We start from the raw sequence: 22371 nt of genomic DNA, 5'->3' as shown, positions 1-22371 counted from the left end.
CAGTTTCTTATAAAATTACATATATAGCATACATATAAAAATTATGAACATATATGAAGACTGTTGGGAGGCTGTGGTTTACATCATAACGATGAAACTGCATGCATCTTGATAAAAGTTACCCATGACAGGATCTTAATTTGCATATGTAGATAGGGAAATTATAGATTTTTCACAACCCTCTTTCAAGCACACTGAAGTTATTCTTTCAAGAGGGAAAAGACGACATTAGCAAGTGATGGACGGCATTACCAGACAGTATTAGACACAAATTATTAGATCTAACCATGTCTGGTAAGACGCCTATCAACAGGCCAAGCTCCGTGACACCTAATAAAGAGGAAATGATGTTAACTTACAAAATAAAAATAGAATAAGAGACATACAGAAAAGTACTCAGTTTGGCTTACGCCATAACACAATTTTGTTCAGAACAAACATACAGCCAACCTGCGTGTATTTCAAAAGACCTAAGGGACTGTAGATGACGCAGTTATGTAAATACGGGCAATAAAAACACAAAAAAAGGGGGATGGTGATTGACAAACGAGTTCATTTTAGACATACACACATAAGTGAAGAATAAAAATGTACCCCATACAAGCAAATATAGGTGTGGTCCAGTATTTGCGAGTCAATTCACCCACCTTAAACAAACATTACTTAAGCAACTATACAACCATTTCTTCGTCCCAACCTCCATGTTTAATGGCTTATTGAAGGAAACAGGACTTTCTGTACCCTAAAAAGGTGGCAAAGGTCATTATAGTACGTGTACAGAAAATTTCCCTGTAATGTAAATTAAATTACTCAAAGTAAACCTCCTCATAAAAGATACCATATACTCTAGCCCTGAATGACATGTTCAACATGGACAATTGCCAAGATGATTTTCTGTGGGAAAATATATAGTCAGGGATGAAAGAAGGAGAGGGGGAATGGGAAGAGGAGGAGTTGAGGATGTCATTATGTCTATTTTTATCGGGAGGGTTACGCTGAGCTCATGTGTCAGTTGCAGGATGTGCCACGCAGGTTAAACGAGCTGGACCAATCACATCTCGCCTGCTATCACAAAAGCCACACTCAACATAAGAGGGGGGGGAGGGGACTACGAAACTTTCAGCAGGTCTGGTTTAACAGTAAACTGACTGGTATTCTTTAACTAAGGCTGGGTGCGGTTCAGACGTCTGAAAAAAAAAAATGAAACAAAGCCCCTAAAGTCATTTATTAAGATCATTTCTAAAGACTTTTCATGCAAAGGGTCGTCTCTTTATGCAACATTTTGAACTTTCTAACTGCTTATACTTTAACTGAGCGTTGCTTCTAAATTTGTAATTGCAAGAGAATTAAATATATAGTTTTGGGTACTAAACAATATGCTAATTGTTTTCACACTATTAAAAAACATACAGTTTAAAAGACATTTTCTAGGACAGTTGAAGACCACACCAGGAAGTGCAGAGAGTTCGTCATGGTTTCTGTGGAAACATGGCCTATACGCATTAAGCAAACTGTCAAACAAACACATGCCCTCATGTGGCTCTCTCATCCTAACCGTGGAAATAAAAGACAAAACAAGCGCTGTCAAACATTGTGATAAGAATTGCTACCATAAAGATAATACAGCCTTTCCCTCTGTAACTTCATCGTGTCACATACAAGAACATGTATAGTAAGTTGCATGTAGACTAATATCATTATTCTCAATTGAATGACTGGATGTGAACTACCACAAGCACTTCCCCTCGAAGTAATGAGGTCACCCAACAAACATCGTTACCAGACAGTGTTAGAAAACAGATACACAGTCCAGCACTGTCCGGTAAGATGGCTGCTAAGCGCCAGCGTTGAGTGTTAATATTTCCAGAGCGCTGATAGAAAAAGTTCTGTAGCTGAAGTTCGTGGACAGCCATCATCATCATTACCAGGCAGTATTAGAAAAAGTAATGAAATCCAATGCTGCCTCGTAAGATGGAGAAGACTACCCAAATCAAGCTTAACAAGTGAAAAACATCTCAGTCTGGTGACATAATCAAATGCTATCATCAGAAACACTCCAAAACATAATGTTAACAGTGTAAAAAGTGTTGTTTAAAATCGGATTGTAACGGCGTAAGTTGGGGAGTCAACCACAGAAACTACTGTACATGTAGTATCAACAGGGCTTGATAACAGCTCTGACTCAGTCAACTGTCCCAGACAAAGGGGTATGCCAGCAAATAAACCTGCTTAAAAACAGGTAGAGCTAGTATACCGCATGGCTTTGTTCATCTAAAAAACTGCAGCTGAAATGCAGAGTGGGCCACTAAGACAGTTAATAATTGTCCAAACCTGTTCTGACTGGTCTGATTTTACATCATGGCCAGGCTGGGAGGGCTGTTCGCTTTAACAATATAATGTAGAGAGGGGGGAAAATATGCATTTCTGCTAAACGGCGCTGAAAGCAACAAAGGCCTGACTGGGTGGCGTTGAAAGATTCGCTCATCCTCACAGTGCAGGATACAAATCTAAAACCCCAGTTGTCTTATTAAGAGAAAGAGATTTACAGCGAGTGTGGGAAGGGTTGACTATTGCTAATGTGTAGTGATAACAGCAAGTCGGAATGTTGTACCGGACTGACCTGCGACCAAATTCAGCATTGAGAAGGTCGATCTAGACACTTCCTGTTTACCGAGTAACGTTTGTAGCGCACAAAGTGAGAAACACCATCTTTAGCATACAGATACTCACATGTTTTCAGTAGCAAATGGCTAAATATTGGACAAAAGTGGTGAAATTAATTACTGATCTGATTTGTATAATAAGATATAAGTAGACCAGGTGTAAAAAGTACTTTTTATGACTGCGAAGTAGTATCTGTGGGGGTTATCCTTTTCAAATACCTAATTATAACCGTTAAAGGAGAAGAACAAACACAAAAGCATGCTAATTATTCAAAACAATTACCACAAAGCAAAAACGTGTTGAAAAATTGTGAAAAAGAACTAAATTTGGAGAGAAATGAGCAGAGCAATGAGGGGGAGCAGAAAAAAAGAGAATGGGAGGGAAAGATAGAAAGAGAGCGAGTGCAAACTTAAGGGTAGAGAGAGTGGCTGTAACCTTACCGTCGTGAAAGGGACCCTGGTAAAGTAACAAAAAAAAGCAAGTAAAGGGGGGGAAAGAAAGACAAAAAAATCTCAAATTTCCAGCAGGTGCCTGAAAAGGTTTCAGCTTCCTCTTGCTCAGTCAGGACCCATGCAATGAAAAGCCCAAGCAGACCTGCTCTCCCAGATCGCAGCCTCTATTTGGTTAATCATCAGCATTATAAACCAGTGCAGCAGGCCTTCTGAGAAAGAAAGAAAGAAAGAAAGAAAGAGGAAGAAGAAGAGAGAGCGGGAAAAGAGAATAAGTCAGAAGCAGAAAACGTTTTAAGCACATACTTGTGGGTTCTCGTCTATCGTCATCACTGTCCTTCTGGTAGAATAAGTGTCCCCTGTTCTGTTTTTCTCTACTGTATCATTCTCTCACATATCAGCTCCCGTCAGGTGGAGGTTTAACTTTTCCTGGCTGTCTGCACTGGTCTCTGGGTTGAGAGTGAGGTGTGATCAGGTAACCCTGCCCTCCTGGTTGGAATGTGACTCCATACTGAAATGGACAACCTGAGGGGTAAACTAGGCTTGGCCTTAATCAATAGTTTGTGAAGAACAAAGACGAGGAAACCCTAAACCTTACTTAAAGGCGGGCCTCGCTCTGACGACTCTAATTGCTCTTCGGGTTTAAATGGACGTGTTGTTTCCTACTTTGTGCACGTAACGAGAGGTATGAATGTATGAGGTATTTTATAAGGTATGTTTACTTGCTAATGTTTGAATGGGAATAGGAAGTGGATGTGGGTCATTTGCCTATGTGGAATAGGTAGTAATTTCCCGTTATCCAGACTTTCCAGAGAACCCTCTTTAATTGTTCAGCATAATTATGTTAAACGTGTTAACAACCTTCTAAAAAAAGTCAAAAATGTCTAAAAAAAGATTTAGCACACCTGCTAATAGATGCCCTCTCATGAAAATACTGAATGTGCACTGTGGCAGATTACTTCTCTTAAGTACACAAGTTCAATGTGCCGCACTTCCGTGACCTCTCACCCGCGCGCGGTAATTAACACGCCATTTTCTTCCCTCACATGTAGGAACAAACACTACGGCAAGAACCGCAGCCCGATTCCAGCACTAACGGCTTCATCGGCCTCCAAACATGGAGATCTGTTACCTTTGCGTTACCTTAACTCTCATAATGCTCTGGCTGGGTTATAGAACTGTGACAAATGACTCATTCAGATGAGGGAATGAAACAGACTCATTTTCTTCCACCCACCAATCAAAACCCTCCACCTCACTGTGCATCCATTGTGCTGCCTAGCCGACATTTTCTTTCCACCGCAGACAAGCACTTTTAAAATACATTTATCAGCAATAATGAAATGACTGGACAACGTAAGCCTGCCTTTAGAAACAATATCAAGATTGTGTCAAGTCAATACAGGACTTATTTATTAATCTGAAGCAGCGATCGTGACTATCAAGGAAGAAGGATAAAAGAGCAGACGACAGCTTAGTGCGTATAAGCTAATAGGCGCTTGTTTGCTTTTTGCATCAGAAGCTGAAAAAACAGCAATCATTGTCTCTGAAATCGTGCCAAAAAGACATGCAAAGACAAGCCTTACTACAAGCAATTGGAAGAGCAAATACAATTAATCTTTACGTACACTTAAAGTGATGAAAAATACCAACTAAACGCTGCTATTTTTGTTCGTTTATCTCTATCAAAAGCTTTAAAAAATAAACTAATATTTTTAATAATGAGAAATAATTGCTCTTTCTTTATCAACAACGCTTTACTGTAGGCCCTTTTTGTCAGTGATTATAAATTACAGCGTGTCCTTCTAAAGCTGTATTTTTTTAGCCAAAGCAGAGAGGGCTCCAGAGCCCCCTCTTTATCCCCTTTGACAAGTCTGGCGGTTTGCCTCTACCTGCCCAAACTGGTTTATCCAGTCAAGGAATGACGGTTTGTGTCTATTGTGCTCCCTTTTTCTTTCTGTTTAAATGGATTGGAATTTGATACAGATTATGAGCGCCCCTCAACCAACTAAAAAAACATCCCCCTTCCTGTTCTGTATCGCTTACGAGTTCTTTACTTTGTACTGTATAAATTGTAAATATAACTACCAATGACATGGTTTGTTGGAAAACAGGAACAAAACTAAGGGTGGGGACAAACGAGCGCAAACGTAAACTCAAGCAATCCACGCAATACGAAAAGACAGATATAAAGAGGTAGAGTTTTGAAAAAGTTACCCTTGCGTCCTCGGGACACGATCCACTAAAAACGTCAGTTACGCCGCTTCACCAGCATGTCCTTCTCTTCTCTCTTTGGCTGAACAACGCCCTTTGCGATTTTTGCAACCCGAAAGCCAGGATGGAGACCGTCTCGAGGCGGGAAACCAGATTCCCAACATGACGCTGGGTGTTGAAACTAACAGAGTGGCGAAGCAGGTAAGTCTTTGTCTCAACGAAGACACTCGTCGCCGGGAGCTCGAGGTGATGCTACCTGTTTAACCTCTTTGAGAAGAGAGACAGAATTTGTAAAGAGCTTGCTTTACATGTAAGAGGCCTCCTCCACCCCCACAGGTGTAATTTTCATGCCGCAGCCAATCTCCTAAGCCTGTAGCGCTTGCAGGTGTGTCCCAAACTCCATGATAGGTCAGTCCCGCCCCGGAGGGCCCACTCCAACCACCTGCCCCCGCCCAAACTGCTTTGTGTATGTTTATGATGTCATCTCTCTTTGAGTGATTGCACCTTCTTTTCCTATCTCAACAAAGTCCATTCATGTTTATTCTAAAGAATTTCTTCCTCGTCCTCTGATACAGACATGCAAGGAGACACAGCCTCTACAACCACAAAGGGTAAAACCAAGTAGCAACTGCCCTTTGCCCCGTATATATTCCCACACCCACTGAACTCTAACCTCAGTCCTATAAAACAGACTAAAAGGAGTTAGATATTATGAGCCAGGTAAACTCAGGTTTGTGGCACTGTGCCATCAGGCCTTGAGGCATCCGTCTAATCCTCGTCCCCTGCAGGCTGGTGGGCCCGACAACACACTGGGGCTCAACGTAATAGCTGGATTCATTTAAACAATGCAGACTGACTTGATACTAATCCTACGTCTGACAAATGTCAACGGAAGTCAGAAGATGATGACAAAAATGGGCAAATATTGACCCTATTGTTGGGAGAATTCAGTTATTTAGCTTTTTTTTGGGGGGGGGGATATGTTTTTTGGGGTGGGAAGTCAAACTGTTCCCTATGAAAGAGTTGATCAGTTGTACAATCAATTATTAGTAAATGCACACACTGAAGTTTTATTTTATTTTATATAAATATATACACACACAAATTCTGCGATATTGAATCCTTCTATGAAAATATAATATAATATTACTTAATAATGACTCATATAAAGGATAATGAGAGCATTACCGCCATAAGAACTGTCAGGGGCACAAAGGATCACATTTTAATGATGTTGTTAAGGGGGTTTAATGGACAGGTGACTCCTCAGCCATCACTGATTGTGTGTGAGCATCATGTCAGAACAAAAGACTGAGGTTTTTCCCATGATAACCCGATACTTCAAGGTGTGGGCAATGTTGACCTGACTCACCTTTGACATCAAGGGCACATTAATCTTTTCAGACCAATCTGAACTAAAAATATAAAACTTTTACTTCTAATAACACAATGTGGTTAATTTTATGACATATTTAAGATTCTGCTCTTTTCATTTCTGATCAAGTGACTCTTTATACAGATTATTCTCAAGAGTTCATGCAGCCTGAGTGCTGCTGTTATTAAAGCTAAATACAAATACATTTTTAAATGAAAACTTTTCATTTAAATTGCTGTGCTGATTATAATGATTTGTGATGAAAAATTGTATTCATTTTTTTTTTTTTTTATCGGAAAAACAGGCATTTTCAATAGTGGTCTCCAGTAAGACTTTTAGACCTTTAGACTTTTTTTCAATAGTGGTCTCCAGTAAGACTTTAAGACTTTTAGTTTCCAGTAAGACTTTTAGACCTTACTGGAAATTAAAAAGAGAATAAACTAAACTATGCAACATGCAAAATATGAATTACTAGGTATGAAATACTAAAGAAGCAACTACAAATGCAAGGTAGCCTACTTTTATCTGTAATTCATTTCAAAGAGAAAAAGTAACTTCTAGTTAGTCATTGACTCCCATAAGTTGTTCCCTCTGATACAGTATTTCTTGATCAGCGGAGCAGAGAAGTGCTGTACTAAGGTAAATGGGGACAAAGGGCCATATCCATTAAGCGGCCGACTGCTTCGTGCTTCTCTCCCCCGGCTGTCCAGCGAAAGAGGCCCTCCGGTTTGACTGGAAGGAAATTGGCCTGTCTAAAAGGTTTGCTTTGTTTAGCATTCTTTCATTTGCATTCCAAATGAGCTTTGAGAATGAACCGGCCAGGCACAACCAAAACTCATTTGGGTAGATAGATATCAGCCATGGCTGTCACGCAAGGCTAGCGGAGGGGACAGACATCAGCTCCCTTTCCAGAAGAACCATGCCATAGAAAGCAGCCACGGTCCTTCCACAAGAAGAGAGCAATATGCTCATCTGTGTATCCGTACTCAGATCTACTGCACGTCAATCGTTTTTCTTAAACATGGGAATGACAAATAGCAAAATGTATGCATTAGCAGAAGCACACACACTTATTTACTTACACATGTTCTGTGGCGGATAGACAGCAGATGAACATAAGCAATGTAAATGTATTAGTGACATGCTGTTTTTCATACTGGTTTGCATTTAGGACCCAGAACGAACACAAGGGATGAGTCACTCCTCGCTGGAGACAAACGTATGGCTCCACAAAGCGTTCTAGTTTCTCTCGTTCACTTTATATATCCTGAATGTCTAACAACAGTGGCAGCACACATTTATTGGGCAGCGCTCTTGTCTAGATGTCAATCTATTTTTTTTTTTCCTGTCATAGGCTACATAGCTTCAACACATTCAGGACTTCAACAAAAACCTGAAATATTTCCCAGGAACCTTCCACGTTCATACAAGTCGTTATTGTAACGACTTACAAACTGTTGCTATTGTAAATTAAAAAAAAAAAAAAAATCTTTCCATTATTTTAAATAAAGCTAAAATAATATACAATATAAATATGAAAAAAACATGGTAACCACATTTAAGTACTACAATTACTAAAACTGAAATACAAAATAAAGCAAAACCCTAATAATTAAAAAAAGATCAAAATATAACCAAAACTAAATATGAGAAATGTATCAATTAAAGCTCAATCAAAATATTAATTAATACTATAATAGAACAAATTACACCAAACCACCACTCGTACAAGTTAAACTCGATAACATTCAATAACATTTGTGGCATAAATTTTAACACAAAAAAAATTATTTTGACTAAGTAATGGTGCATGTGGCACTTACAATGGATTTGAATAGGGCCAGTTCTTGGGGGATTTAAAAGCTGAAATGAATCATTTATTAAACATTAATTTGAGCTTTTTTGTGTGTGCCATTTTTACAGTTGTTTTAGGGATTTATATGCGAACGTTATGGCAAGTTGGAAAAATTGTATATAACCATACACATGAAAAGTAAATTAGGCCTATTTTTCACACTTAACTCATGTTACTTTTGAAGCCTTGAGTATCTTAATGTTTAGGTTGGACCTAAAGCACCTCAAAATGTAACCGAGATTTTTGAAAAGTAAAAAAATTATCAGCAAAATATCAGTCATTACATGACCTATTGAATTTTGATTAGCAGCAACATATAAATTCCTTTATGCAAAGGAACGTACAGTATGTGTTGGGATAAATTAAGCCATGGTGCTCATGCTGTGATGTGACTGATTCTAGCTCACGTCATTTGTCTCGTTTTACTTTCTGTCCCCTCTTTATTTATAATAAAAGGCAAAAATAAAACAAGGTAGCCTATAATAATACTGATATAAGTATTAATCACAGCCCTGTACAGTGATTGTGTTCTTTACCGACTCCATGTCCATCAACTCCTGTTGTTTGTTTTTATCACTTGGAGTCTCTCGGTCTATTTACTTTGCTTTTGTATTTTGGTCAGGCAGACTCCTGTGAAATTACAGACTTGTGTGTTGTCTTAGCAGGAAAGCTTCGTCCTGATGGGTCAATGTGGTCTTCGTCCAGTGGTCTACGACAACACACCATAATGTCTCAATGTCATAATCGTCTCAAGCAGCATCGTCAAATATCTACAATTTAAGTAAAAAAAGAATTCCCTTCCTGCATTTTGAGAAGCTTCTTTACCTGTGGAAATTCACCAGGGGATTGAGGTTTGAGGGGGAGACATAAACGAATACACAACCACAGCCTTGCTCTGACTTGCCACGCATTACCTTCATTGGGTAATTGGCCTCCAGGGATCGTGGGTGTAGTGCTTGTGTGTCACTGAGTTTGTCTGCATGTCCCCAAGGAGAAGTTGCCATAGGTAAAGGGAAAAGAGTCAGACCTACCAATTAATGATCAACCTTTTCCCCACAACACACTTGTTAACACATCAAACTAGACTGTGCTTGACCACTCATTCAAAAAAAATATATTTCAGGAAAAAAGAGATTTTATCAATAAAGTCAGCACAATTTTATTCAACCAGTACAACTCTATCACACATACAGTACAGCTATTTTATTAGTTCACTGTAAACAAATATTGTTGGTTTAACTTAAAAAAATGAAGTAACCTGGTTGCCTTAAAAGTTAATACAATGAAGGAGATTGATTTAATCATCAGAAACTCAAAATATTATGTTATCTGAACCACATAAGTAATTTAAGTTGATTTGACAAAAAAAAAAATGATATCATCGATGCCTGTGAACTACGTTAGGAAGGAAATGTTGTCAAATTGTACGAATGCTGAAACTAAATACTTTACTCCATCCAAATTGATGTTGGTCAAAATATGTTACGTTAAGTAGACAGATTACAGTAGATTCTGTTATAAGACTTCCAATACAATGTAATTTGCAGGAAAAAAAAATAAATTTAAAGAGATCTATTTCTATTCTGTTCAAATAAAAACTGTTCTTTTGAACTTGAAGTAAGAAAAATAATTGGCCCCACTTTATATTAAGTGGCTTTAAGTACTACTTATATTGAACAATAAGTACAATGTATTATTGTGTTTCTGTTGTATTTTAAATCACTTTTGCTGCTATTGAGGTGTGATCTGGGTAAGGTCAGGGACAGGTATGGTGGTATGGGTCGGTTTAAGGGTAGGTTAAGGTGTGAGGGGAGGGTCAACTGTGTAATTACAAATGTAATTACATAAATTAATCATAGCTGTAATTGCATGCTGGAATTTTAAAATGTAAGTACAATGTAAAATCATGTACGTACACAATAAGTCCATTAGATCAAATTATTAATTTCAATGTAAGTACATAGTACTTATTTTTATATAGTACCATAATTATTTCGAGGACCAGCATATTAGAATGATTTCTGAAAAATCATGTGACACTGAAGTCTGGAGCAATGATGCTAAAAATTCAGTTTTGCCATCAGAAATAAATCACATTTTAAAACTGCTTACTATATTGTTTTGCACTATATTGCTGTTTTTGTTGTATTTTTAAGGATAAAAGACTATAAAATGAATAAAAGAATAAAATGGATAAAAAATAAAAACGGAATAATGCAAAATTTGTCTTTAAACACACAAGACTAAAACAAACAGTTTGGATTATAACAAGATCCATCTCGATCACAACTGCAATTAAAAACAAACACTGCCAAATCATATGTGCTTTTAACATAATATGTGCTATTAGATTACAGCCGTGACCTGATAAAAAAACAATTCCATTTTGATTCAACGCAACCCATTGCATATTATATTGACTCTGCGCACACAGCCAACAAAAAGCCTCTTTTTCCTGATATGACCCTCAACAGACCATCAAACACACCTGTGCTGGCCTGTTTTATGTCAACTAACATAATGAGGGAAAAACAAGAGCGAAGGAGTTTGTTTGGAAAACGAGACAGGCTGTTGTCCCGCAGGTCTCTTCTTCCATTGTTTCGTCGAAATGCCTCGTCTGCTCGCTCAGCTTTTAGGCACCCACTCAATTGTCAGTCTATGTATGCTCTTCAGGAGACGATGCTACAAACAGCCATTACAACAACTACTTCTATTATACACCTGCCGCCGCAATCGTTTTAACAGTGTTTGCTTATTACATTATGGAGAACTCTGCGGACAACATCAGAGCCCATTTTGCTCTATGATCCTGCATGAGAATCTCGGTTTATAATGATGAGGGATCAATCAAACTTTCATGCACAAGTTAATGTCAATGTCACAAAAGTGCATGCTCCTTTGTGCTTTATTTCAGCTTGAAAAGCACTTGCCAAATGTGTGTGGGCACAGATGGAAGAACACCAGAAGGGCTGATAATGATGCAAGATCTGTTTGTGAGACGGTCTGCCCACAGGGAGTTCTGATCATGGGGAGACAGACTCATCTACAAGCCCCTCTGGACCCGTTACTATGGAGGATGCTGGATGTAAAAGACACGGTTATGCGTTATCCATCCTAGCCAGATCAATTGAACAATGGCAATTCCAATGAAAATGTGACTTAGGAGGATAGAGTACAAGAACTTAATTGTGGAAACATAAGAGAAAATTATTAACCCAGAAGTCAGGTGTCGGAAACCATTTCCAAATGAAAGTGATGAAAAATCTTCAACACGTCTCTGTTCTTAATATTTTCAGAAAAAAAAAAAGAATGATAGCACTGGTGTATGCGAATTGCTTTTATCATTTTCTGACTGGCACCTTTTGAACAGAAACTGTATGATACCATAAATCGCTTTAATTAGAGCCAGTTCTCAAATCCCAAGACATGACGCTGCTCTCCTCTGGGTGATATCAATATTCACCGTAGCAAGAAACGACTGAGGAACACATGGATTCTCATCAGACAGATGGTGAATCACAATTTCCCACAATTTTCTGATGTCATTCAGACAAGCTTTCAAATCTGTTACCTGTTATTATTATACATCTCAGCATTAATCCATCAATGAATCATTGATGAATCCAACATTGCAGGGTAACATGTGAAACATGAAAAAAAATGACTCCAAGGCAAACTTGATTTACATGTGGATTAAAAAAACTGCAAAGCATTCCTCTGGTTTTTAAAAAGAATACTGGATAATGAGTCATTTTTATAAGTAGGAAACGTATACAGCTCGACCAGCCCTTTATTGCCTGTGATTAAGGGAGTTCAAAAGAGCAGGGAACCGACAGGCCCAATTAAAATTGATTTACAGATGTGATCTAAAGAAACTTGAAATGGGTGAGCAACCAATTAGTTTGAATGTTACCAAACTTGTGAGCAGTCCACAAAGAAATAGCATTCAAATGAAAGATGGACATCAGTGCAGTGCACGTTTTACCAAGGAACCTGTCATGAGGTGAGTTATGAATTATTTGTGCAGAACGCAGAACACACATAATTTTAAAAAAAAAGCGCATTTATAAACACAGAAAACAAGATTTAGAGTGCTTCTCATGCTGTTCATGTATATTTTCAAAATGGTAGACTTGATCTTTTAGCCTACTTCACATCACACAAATATATTTTTTTTTAAATGGTGAGGAATCAAAGTCCAATGATCTAAGCACCATCTGACACCATTCTCCAAATACATTCTCTACGGGAGAGCTACTCTGCAGCACATTTGCCGATGTTAATAACACAGCACTATCAGAGGACTTGGGTAGTTTTATTGCTGCACAAACATATCCCAGAAGGCCAGTGTGTCAATAAAGTGTCTACTTCTGCAACAAAAAGCAAAAGAGAGAGAAATTCAAGCTTCTTCAAACCCCTTAATAGACCGTTTTGAAAACTAAAACCTTTTATACATTTAGAAATATCTGAAGAAATATTTAATCCCCTAATCATGCAGTAGGATCCCAAGCCACAATACATGATTAATCTATCTATCTATACCATGTGCCAAAATGTATGCAGGCAATGCAATGCGCTCTCATGACATCACAGATCTCATTCCCCCGAATCCGATAATAATATCATCAGCCATCAGGACCAAGCTAAGATCAAAGTGGTGCTACTATCACATTTGATCAAGTTCATTTCCTGAATATAACTGATGGCATGGGACTGGTATGCTGCAATTTCACAGACTGTGCATTACAATAAAGAATCATATAGTGGCATCAGCAAATAAAGAGAGAGATGACCAGATGTCTGTGCAATGAAATAAAAAAAATCACATACAATTAGAGACAATCCTAAATGCACAAAGATACGATATAGACAAGAGACTAAAAGGCTGACAATATGACCTGTTCAGATGCAAAGCACAAGCTGGTGCAAGTTCTCAAGGTGGAAGCGTATCATAACAGTACCCAACATTTTCAGTTTATGGCTATGAAAAACTTATGGAATTTCTGAAACAGTAGAATTAATTTAATCCATACCATGTAACCTAATATTTAATTTTATTAAGAGTAATACATTTTACAATATAAAACCTTACATTAAATTTAAAACCATTTCCGCCCATTCCATTTCCCATCATAGTATTTCAGGATCACATCACAAATGTTTTTACATTTTTCAAAAATAATTTAAATGTGCCATAATACTAACATTACTGTAAAAAATATTGTTGGTTTAACTTAAAAAAAAAATTAACTTGGTTGCCTTAAAATTTTAAGTTGATTGAAATGGAAAAAGTGAGTTAAAACAATGAAGGAGATTGATTTAATCAACAGAAACTCAAAATAATATGTTATCTGAACTACATTAATTATTTAAGTTGATTTGACAAAAGAAAAAACATTGCGATAAATCTTGAAAATATTTTTTACAGTGTAGTTGCTTACAGGCTATATATATAGGCTATATAGATAACAAAAAGCAGCACATTAAGAAAGATGACCATGGACAGCAGTACTGACAGCAAAAGAGAGACTAAGATTAACTTCCTCAATCTTAACCCCAGGTGACCTACCTCAAGAGCAGTCCTCCAACACAAGGCCTTTCAAGACCACATCACAACGCACAGCACAAAAACATCCATAAAAATCCAGAAAGCAATATGGAGACCGCTCTTAACTTCCTGAAACCTTAAACCTTACAACGGTTTCCCAAATCTGTATGAGACCGTGTACTGCATGTGCGTGGACTCATGCGTGAGGAAGTGATGTAGGGCGTCTAGGATGGTTGGTTTGAAGAATGCACTAGTGTTATCACCGGAGGTTATGCAAGAATAGTTTGGTGGAAACCTTTGCCTGGTACAGTGCTGGGCCCCTGCTTCACGTAGCCAAGGAATCCTGCCCTAAAAATTCCTAATTGCCCTCGCTGAGCAGGAATCTGTCAGGCTCACCCAGGATGTAACACTTAGGTTATCAGACATGCTCTTTTTTTTACTTACTAATTTTAGTTTTGAACCTATCCCTCCCTGAGTCTGAGGTCAGCGGCTGAAAGAGGAGGTATTAAAGGACATAATAATAATAATAATGGCATTATATTAGTTTTAAAGAGAATGAAAGGCATTTATAAATAACTAATTTTCTTTCCTGTGTTAAATATGAAAAATATTGAAAATCTTCCAGGTCAAATCTGTTAGCCCTGAAACTTTTGGTAGAAACGTGACATTTAGACAAAAGCAAACAGCAAAATAAAGCAGAATTCTTGAATGAAATACACGCAGCGACACTGAACACCTCCGTGGGTTTTGTTTTGGGGGGGTTTACAATCAATGGTGGCAAGGTGAGGAAGACGGGTATCAAATGCTCAGATGAAAGAGGCAGAGCAGATTTAGAGCCTTTTTGTTTCCGTGTGTTCAAAGGAAGCAGCTGCTGACTGCACAGGGCTTAGGTCCTATTCATCTGTAGGGCGAGACAGACGCAGTATCCTGAGGCACAAAAACACACACAAATACACACTTCAAAGTCTATATAGACACAGACTGCTGCGGTGTGGTAGACTCTGCTCCATAACTCTGTCATTAGCGTCACACACAAGGCTCAGAGAAGCCCTGAACTCAACTTATCAACAAAATCAACTTATTTTGATTAATAATACAATATAAATCAATCATTTTTCATCTCTGGCCGCAGTTATCGATGCTAATCAGTAATCGATGCCCAGCTTATATATAAAAAAAATGCTGGGAAATCAATGACAAGGTAAACACTGGGGTCATATGTCAACAGGTGACATCCAAAACTCACGCCCAGAGGCGGCCACCCATCCCCCAACGGCACGTAAATCAGGTGCATTTTCCCTGTCGCTTGTTAAAATTCAAATACGCCCTCGGATGTATGTGTGTGTGTGTGTGTGTGTCTTCCTCAACGAAGCTTCAGTTAACATTTGCATCACAAGCAAATCGCTATTTTGTGATCTTTTAGTATGAAGAAAAATTGCCTTATTTCACCAATTACATGCAAAAAAAAAAAAAAAAAAACATTAGAGTAGTTCAAGGAAAACACATACTGTAGGATAAATATTAGTCAGTGAGATAAATGTCTAGTTAATACTTTTTTCTGTCATGGACTGGTCAGACAAGTGTCAGAATTTTAATACTTCCTAAAAACACAAAATTATACAAAATTAGACAGGAAACGAGGTCAGAAAGTGAAAGGTTAGGCAAACTTAATGAGTAGTAGAGCTTGTGAGGGACTTTTATTTTCCTATTCAAAAACATTTGCATGGGTTGTCTGAGCACATGGTGTTGGTCTGAGCTTTGTGCCTGGCTGATGCTTTTCTGACTTCCTGTGTGTAACCAAACCAACATGCAAAGCTCGCTCCAACAGAACAGAGCACTCGCTCCGTGTAAAGGAGAATGCTTGCTCTGATAACCAAGGTCATATATTTGTACCACCTGCTCATGACCGTTTGGCTTTCCTGCCGCTAATACAACCCTGAGTGCAGAACACAGCAACATAATGATGTATCATACATTTATCAAGAGAAATTGCAAGATATCAGATCTTTATAATATTAGAAAATATTTTCATTTCAAATAAATGCTGTCCTTTTGAATATCTATTCATCTAAGAATCCTGGAAAAAATATGTATCATGGTTTCCACAAAAATTATTAAGCAACAACTGTTTTCAACATTTATAATAATAGAAAATGTTTCTTGAGCAGCAAATCAGCATATTAGAATGATGCATGAAGGATCATGTGACACTGAAGACTGGAATGAGCTTTGACATCACAGGAATAAATAACATTTTAAATATTTTCAAATAGAAAACTTGTTTTAAATGGTAATAATAATTTAAAAATGCTCATCATGGAAGAGGAGTATTCAAGACACTGAATGCATTGATTAACCTTCAAAAGGTCTCTGTTTCCTGTTTACACTTCTGGGCTTCAGGGTCTATACGACCCCAACAATTGATTGAGTAATTGTACAAAAAATATTCATTTTTAATCATACAAATAATATATCATTTTTTTTTTTTGTTTACTTCTCATCTATTCATTAATGCTGTGTTTTTGGATATATAAAGTACTTTTGTATCCATTTACCACACAATTCCTTAACTACACCATTAGCTTGCATATGAAATATAATTTTTTTATGATACATTGCATTTATGCTCTAGTACTAGGCATTCATTTTTGTGTAAAAATTTTCAGATTTATGCCAGATTTTTTTTTTTTTTGTCACATGAAGAAAATATATTTAGTTTTTTTTTTTTTTTCTCATTTTCCATTCATTTCAATATGGGGTCATATTGACCCCGAAGACCAGAAGTGTAAACATTTTTTTTTTACATACCTTCAGAACAACCGAGTCAAGCCCAGTTTTTTTTTTTTTTTTTAGTGTGTATGGATAGATAATGTATGAAAAGTCACAAAATCTTTTTTTTTATTAAGTAAAAGTCGATTTGGGTCGTATAGACCCCATGACCCGATTGAGGGCTAACTGTGTATTTTTTCATGAATTAATGCATAGGAAAAAAAATCATACGTCACATAATTTACCCTGCTAAACAGATTACGACCCTCCAGTTGAGAACCACGGGTATAAAGTTATATACTCAAACTTAAAATAAATATGGTAGGCTCTGGCACTGACAATATGTTCAAGGCCTGTGAGGCAGACAGACAACAATAGAAATGAAAGGCAAAGCCAACCACAGATTGCTCTGAGCTTCTGCCCGATTTCCCGAATGACTCCTAATCTATTCTACAGACTCATTTAGAACGTGATTATTAGCGGACCGAGTTAACGAGGCCCATCTGCATCACTACAACAGCACAGATGGTCCATAGGAGGACATCTCAATTATAGTGTACACTAAGGTAAAGACCACACCTACCCCAGATTTACCACATATTCCATATGATGTTTAACAGGTGTTTGTGCAGTCAAGGGAACTTTCTGCCTTATGTGAACAGTATTAAGCTTCAGTCCCACGTTACTTCAGGGATAAAACACAACACCCACAAATTCATATTTCTTTTAAATTCAACACCAACATAAGTGTTGAACAGTACATGAAAACAATAGAGTGACATATCAGGGGAGACCAGCATAAAATAAGTACCTGAAGTCAATCCCATAAGGGCTTTTAGACAGTGTCATTGCATCAGTGTTTCTGCGCTATGGAAACCATGCCTCTCTGGCTCGCTCCATCGAGCAATACACACACACAAACACAAGTGTTCGCACGGAACCTCAGACTACTATACAACACCATTAAACCATGTTAAGCTGTAATTATAAGAGGCTAGCTGACATCTAAAGCAGTTTAGAAACCAGCAGTGAGAGATGTTAAACTTTAAAACTATTTGAAACATTTTCTCATTCTTTTATAATTACGATGCATGCAGTTTTTAATGATCTCATATTGAGGAACTATATGAATTACTTTTATTGCAAGTTTAAAAAAGTTTAACCTGCACCTGACAGAATCAAAGTAGACTATGTGCTGAATTATATTATCACTCTATTAATGATACACTACTCAAACTTTCACAGACAAAGGCTTAAGCCTTTGTCTAAACTGTTTTAACGGAGAGAAACTTACACTGAGATATTTTAAAATATGTAAGTGACATTGTTTTGTCTCAATTTTCATATCATTAATGTTTCTTTTCTATGGCACAGTTTAAAAGGTACTTAAATGTCCTAAGGCAATACTCCTGGTTTAATCAAAGCCCCGTGTAGTATGAAACCAGGCCTAGGTTAGGTTACATAAACTTTAATACAGTGTAAGTGTTTTATATCATTCTAACTCACAAGCAAATGCCATCTGAAAATAATCGTGCAACTTTATGAGCAGTTCGGAGACATTTATCTCTGGTCTCATTCATTGTGTGCAGCTGAAAGGTACTTGCATTTGTTTATTTATTTTACTCTTATGCTAAATAAGATTTGTGTATGCATATCAACACTTTGAATGCTGTGACTCACATTGCTGAGGGCTGGTACAGGTTTCAGATGACCTCTCGGTTTACTGTACCAGTGACTCTGTGGCTTTTTCAGATGGGTGTGAATCAGAGTGGACGACATGACAACGCCGCGTGTCTGTTCTGTTGTTCTGTTCGAGCTCCCCGTGCCATTGTCCTTTCTCAACAACAGCGCCTCCTTCCGGATCATATTGACACAACAGCCATTTGAGCAGTTGGCTTCAAATCTGCTGTCACCCAATAAACCAACGTTTACAAAGGTTTAAACTTGATCAAGTTCTATCAGGTCACATCTTTAAGACATTTAAAACAAGACAAGACAGTGTGATAAGTAAACTTTTCATTGATTATCATCCATTAAGGGCGCGATAGTTAGTTGCTATGGTTACCGTTCACCAAAAGCTACTGAAAGCAAGGTCTGTTGTTACAGAAATGTTGTTTGAAAACGGTGTTGAAACCTATTCTTATTTAAAATAAATAAATCATGTAGGCTACTTTTAATATATTTGATCAGAGATTTGGGCAATCAATCGTGAAACAAACTTCACCTGCCGATGTCTCCCTAATAAAAGTGTAAATCCTTACATAATCACCACTGGTTATATAGACGCAAAATTACTACTTTATGTAAATAACCCGGATGCTACCCCCAAAACAAAGTTATCAATCCATTTCAATGTTCTGCATTAGTCATTGATTGCATCAATGCTGTATGGCCGACAGAGGGCGCCCTGACTGCGAGTGTTCAACTGAGAAAGCCATCTGTCTGCTGACGGGTGTGGATCATAGATACACTAAATCAATCTCTGTAGGCCTACTATTTGTTTATTTTTCTTCACATCACATGTTTAGCCTCTTGCCAAATACTCATTTGATTAAATATAACATATTTATTTGTCAGCAGGTGAGTGATATCGACGCTAAACTAATTCACAGAGCACTATGGGCTCTATGCACGGCGGTATTTCCGGTGAAGCATTAGGGATGCTCGATAACTTCCGCCGATCGTAGAGTCCAATGCAATACCGAGAATTTATATTGAATTTTATACTCCATGGTTATACTAACGAAACGTTAGTCACAAAAACAGATAAAACAGACACCCCTCGTTGTGTTTATGCTTCTTTTTAAAATTATATTAAGTAAACATAACTATATATAAAATTACATCTAAACGTATGTACGTTTCGTTTCAATGACGGGAGGACAGTAAATTTTGAAGACTCTGCCATAATCCCGTTTTCCTCGGTTCTCCTCCGCTTAAATCTCCACAACCGGAAATGGACGAGCATCCTTGCGTCAAATGCGGAACTTATGCGTGCATATAGCCCATTGCTTTTCCCCCAGACATGACTGAAGGACACCTGCACTCAAACCGGTTCATCTCGTTTTCATGAACCTAGCTTGAATATAGCACTGGTCTAGTGAAAACTGAACATGAAAGAACAAACAAAAACATGCAAATAGGCCCACTGGTAAAGCCAGTGCCCAGATGATATCTCACCATGATGAGAACCTTTTAAAATTAATTTGATCAAGGAATAATCACAACATTTGAAACCAGATAAATCTACTTTGTTCTATTAAAGTTATTGGAAAAATATTCACCAGATCCAGTTGTGTGGACATTCCCTGTTTGCTGGGTTGTCAGCATTGCTTTAGTTGCAATATAGGTTAATTATGAATTTGAACCTACATTAAAGTTGCAGTCCACAGTTTTTCCCCTTTGTCGCCATCTCTGTTCGTAATCTGCAATTGCACTTATTCGCGGAATTATCAACTTTACGTGAATTCGACACGGCACAGCGTGCATGAAATGGCATATGTATGACACGCCAATTCGTATTTTCATTTTTGGAGTGCTATCAACACGCATAATCGCTTTTCAGTGTGTTTATGAACGCCGTTGACTTAACGTTACATTACTGTATAAATATAGGACCTACCCCAACCACGTCCCTAAACCTACCCGTCACTGGGGTTAATAGCATTTACGAGTCTTCCCCTAAGTTACATCCTAGGAAAAAAAATATCGCTCCCCAGATGTAGATCTACATATTGCTTCGTTTCGTTTACATTTACATTTAAGTGGAATCACTAGGACATTACACGGCGTAGACACACACGCATAGACACGTATATACGCGGATAGCTGAAAATGTGTAGATAAAAAGTGGAGTGTAGGCCTATGTTTACGCAAAAGTCATGATGTTATGTTGCGAGGAGAATGTGCGGCTGTCAGTCGCCGCGCCGGTGTGGATACTGTCACAGATTACATTTTTTGGATGTATGACCAACATAATAATTTTCACCCTAAATTGTAATCTGAATAAGAAACATCCACTTTTGTACTGACCAACTGAAAAAAAGCATTGCAGTAAATTGCACTGATTAAATCTTACGATCGCTCATCAAATCACTTCAAACTGTGCAAATTATACTTTCCACAAGTTTCCTACGCCCCATGAGGCCTTGCGTCAAAAGTGGGCGCGACTTCCGGTTGGAAGTAAACAAAGCGCGATTTGACATGCTTGACACTCGTTCATTCAACAGTTGACAGTCATTCAAGTTATAGCGATCCAAACTAGCTAACGATGTGGGAACACAACCTCAACGAAATTAAAAAGGGTGAAATAACAGTACCTTTACCCTCCGCAGTAGTTGATTGGGAGTATTATAATAACATTATTAATAATCAATACTCATCAAGGCATGGTGACAGACAGTTGTGTGAGCTGACAAACAATTAAAATAAAAAATACACACTTAGTCATTGTGCTTTGGAGTTTATTCAAAATTATAAATGAATGTGCTACTTGAATACATTAACTGGCACATTTGGTATTCTGTCAACACAGGCTTTGATCCTGAGTTTAGGTGTAACATCAGTAGAGAACAGCCAAACACATGCTGATAGAGTTTATAGAACATTAAGAATTTAAACAAATGTACACAGGAAGATTCGTCGTCTTTTGGGAGGTGATGGAAACTACAGTCGTTGGCAGGATCAGAGACTGGCTCTGGCAGAATCACTCTGATTTAGTTTTCAGCTTATGTTCAAAACAATCCCGTTTAAGCCACTAAATTAGTTTAGTCCGGTTATACATACAACCGCGAGCAGCACATGTTGTCCCTGAGCTCCGTAACGACATCTCTCATAAAGATTTGCGTCTTTAAATAGTAAAATAATTCTCCGAAAAACAGCTAGCCTCTTCGCTAACTAACACACAAAATACCATTGGAATGCTACTTCCGCCGCGTCACCGGAAGTTTCACCCACTTTATTTTTTACAGGAGCGCCCCTCGGAAACTTGTGGATACTTTGTTGTCAAATTGTTAATGTTAACAACATCAGCATTGCGTGACTTTAAAGCCCTTCAGATATGTATTCTTGTTTTCGTATGGGCCCGGTTACAGTCTCTTTTTCCAAACTATCAGTCCAAAGTCTTTTGCATTTTACAACGGGTGAATCATTTGTACCTTTCTGGATCTGCCATCAAATGAATAAGTTTCATTATATCAAGTGCTGTGAGAAAAGGCTGTAAATCTCCACCTCCAACATACTCACACACAATATTGTTTATACTAGCCATGACTTCTTTTTGTGTACAGATAGCAGAGAGTTTTGAACACTGGCTGGTTATGTACTTGCTCTAAAATTGTGAAAGATGTGATGCACAGCTCCAAGGTCTTGATTCATTAACCAAAATGTTTTATGCAAATGGACTTCCTAAATCAGGGTCAGAAGTGAACCAAGTGACTCCATATATTATAAATGCATTCGATATTTCAAATGTGCAACTGTTAAACTTTAAACAGTG

At 37.8% G+C, this 22371-nt stretch overlaps 1 protein-coding gene across 1 annotated transcript in view; it reads right to left on the bottom strand.

Moving 5' to 3' along the window:
- Positions 1–18702, bottom strand: part of ttll10 (tubulin tyrosine ligase-like family, member 10) — a 32463-nt gene extending 13761 nt beyond the window's left edge. The window contains exon 1 of the mRNA XM_089124475.1: positions 18555–18702. The gene's annotated coding sequence lies outside the window, so the exon portion shown is untranslated. The remainder of the gene's footprint in view (positions 1–18554) is intronic.
- Positions 18703–22371: the final 3669 nt, after the last annotated feature.

This window comes from Pimephales promelas, chromosome 20 (genome assembly GCF_988280905.1).
Source record: "Pimephales promelas chromosome 20, fPimPro1.hap1.1, whole genome shotgun sequence".
NCBI classification, from domain to species: domain Eukaryota; kingdom Metazoa; phylum Chordata; class Actinopteri; order Cypriniformes; family Leuciscidae; genus Pimephales; species Pimephales promelas.
The sequence above is the reverse complement of the archived record's forward strand: the minus strand, read 5'-3'. Positions and strand labels throughout refer to the sequence as shown.